We start from the raw sequence: 3,055 nt of genomic DNA, 5'->3' as shown, positions 1-3,055 counted from the left end.
TAATAAAAGGTATAGCCAGCAGCTGATCAAGCTACAGCAGAAACAAGATATACGCAAGCACAAGCCGAGCCAAAGAGCTTATAACCTAATCATGACACCGCTACACTAATACAATGACACTGTCTTTTACTACGATTTTACTCTGCCCTTCAGAGAATTCAGTATTTGTAACTTCTCACCAGCATGTAGGCTCTTGAAACAAAGCTGTTGGTTGGGAAGCAAAGATCTTCCCAGTTACGTACCCTCAACAATGCAAAGAAAATAAATCTCTATATTAAATGGGAGTTCTCAGAGTTTTCATTTATTGGCTTGTGTGTATACAAAAAGGACGATGATGATACTTTTGGTCTGATGCCTAACTGTGGTCACCAAGACAGGAAGTGAGGTGAAATCACTTCAATGGGGACACACATAGCAATAAAAACAAACACACTTTTTAGGTAGAGTGAAGGATTAGAACTTCTGATTTTTGTATAAAGGTCTACATTCCTGTTGGAAAGTCCTCTCTCTACTGGTGGTCACTGTGACAGGAAGTGAGGGAACATTCTTAGAACAGAGCACGAGGAAGCAACAACAACTTCCCAAAGGTTCTGACCCTTTGTCACTTTTCAACACAAAAATATTTTGGCTGGAGTGACAGTTGGGCCCCGTTCACACCAGGGCATTGCGGGAATGCATGTTCTCACGCGTTTGCGGGACACGTTTCCTGTGTTTGGCGTGTGTCCCCATTGGATCTCAGGACATGTGCCAAATGCAGAAAATGAGTACATGTTGCAAATTTGGCGACACGCGTTCGGGATGCAATTACCTAGTAATAGTAACACAGGCGCACTCTGCGTTTGTGCAGGAATCGTGAACCCGCGTTCTCGATACGCCCTGGTGTGAACGGGGCCTTATGGAAAACTGTGCTAACGTTCTCACTCTGATCTTCATTTGCAGCTGAAGGTAACATGACCTGCTTGTGTGAATTATTTAATCACAACCAGGAAATGACAAAGTGACATTGGCAACATTTCCTCATTTATTACAAGTCGTCTTTTATAGCGCCCGACAATATACGCAGCACTTTACATTGTGCACATTCAAAGCAGCCCCTGCCCTCAAGGAGCTTGCAATCTACCCTACTTCACATGCATACATATACTAGGGTCAGTTAACCTACCAGCATGTCTTTGGAGCATGGGAGGAAACCAGAGTACCCAGAAGGCACATGTAGAACATGCAAACTCCATGCAGATAGTGCCCTGTCCAGGATTTAAAAGACAGAAGGGCTAATCACAAGGCCAATCAACTCTTTCATTTCTAGAAGAGAAAACACATGGACGAGCAATTACAAAAAAAAATAGGTTTAATGTTAGCTATGGAAAAGCAGAGATCCCTCTGTGTCTGCAATATAAACACATACCTACATATAGAGATAGAGAGAGTGTGTGTTAAAAAAGGTGCATGCTGCAGTGCTGTCCTTATTTAAAGAGACCCTGTCACTGGGTGGGAAAGGGATCCAGCTGCTGTAAGTATGAAGTTAAAGCATCCAGAAGTTGAAACATCTGAAGAAGCCTCCTAAACCTTCCCATGAAGGATGAAAGCCAAGTCATTGTGACGGGCAGAGCTCTGACACTTCCAGGTAGCATATTAGTTTGGCACTAAGCCTGCCCCTGAGCATTCCTATTGGCCCATCACTGTGACAGGCGGCTTCACTGCGCAATCGGACGTTACCATCACATTAGGGTTTGGGACACTGTTCCTAGTATTTCAAAATGTTTATTAGTTTCCATCTTATACAGTAACATTTTGTTATATTCCAATATCATATGTAACACAGTAACATGTTGGAAAAGCCTATAATCTCACCACAGTATCCCCTCTCCCCCCTTTAGAACTTGACCATGCTATTATAAACTCATTAGCTGGGTATCATTCCAACCAATGAGTGTCTACTTCCAATCAGGGGGCCAGTATGACAACATTTACCGACTTATCCATAAGGGTACTGTTATTATTTACTGATTTTACATACTGTTCCATGTGCATTCCATACCTTCATCAGTTTCCCCCCTTCACTAATGACAGAGTCCCTTTATCCACTTGAAGTGTCACCGACCTGGAACAAAATGTGTTCTTCTGATTTCAGACACCTGATGTGCACATGTATGTTACAGGTCAATGACCCACCGAGTAACCAGGATGAAAGACGAACATCTTGCATCTTCAAAACAAGTCAACAGCGCCAGTTCCCGCATTTGTATGCTGACAGATTCCATTTACAGTTTCAAGAAAATGTTTGTATTCTGATGACTGTATGTACGTGTTCAGCCCACGGATTCCATTTTTCAGTTTCACATGTTTTCTATTAACGTGCAGACCAATCTAGAGGGGAGGGGGGGGTATGGGGCACTTACAATGGCCACCTGTTTAACTACATGGTTTATATCACTTAAAAAAATGGTTCTATTAAAGTAAAGTTCTCTTTTAAACTCCAAAAGACAATATGCCAACCCACGTTTAATGTGGTCATGTGACCCATCTGATTGGTCAGTATTCTAAATCTATCCAAGAAAACCCATCCCGAGTGTGGGGGACATTTTTTCAGATGTGATTAAACAGGTTGGGAAGTTTCAGGTCCACTTCATACCATGCACTGCATTAATGCAACGTGTCAACAGGCATTAAGACACAATAGAGCAGTGCAAAGGGGGGGCTGATCTTTAATGGTTTCTTTGACTCAACCCTTTCCATTCGTCATTTCTGATCTAATCTATAGATCAATCAAATGGAAACTGGAAGGAAATAGGTTTAATGTACAATTCTTTCTCCTTGCCTTTTTGAAAAATTCAAATGAGTAAAATATAGATCGAAGCTTCTAGTCAACCAAACAATGAACTCCGAGTGCATACAGGATCAGAAGAAAAGGAACAATGTAAGTGTGTGTGTGTCTAGCGTCAGTGACTCCATGTTGGTCTATCTGAAGGGCTCTGCTTGTCCTTGGAGGACTCTCCCTGCTCTCTGACCAGTTGTGTGGCTGTGGATCTATAATACTAGTTTATCTCTACTACTC

Source organism: Nanorana parkeri, unplaced genomic scaffold (genome assembly GCF_000935625.1).
Source record: "Nanorana parkeri isolate BGI_ZX_2015 unplaced genomic scaffold, ASM93562v1 scaffold2603, whole genome shotgun sequence".
Taxonomy (NCBI): Eukaryota; Metazoa; Chordata; class Amphibia; order Anura; family Dicroglossidae; genus Nanorana; species Nanorana parkeri.
The sequence above is the reverse complement of the archived record's forward strand: the minus strand, read 5'-3'. Positions refer to the sequence as shown.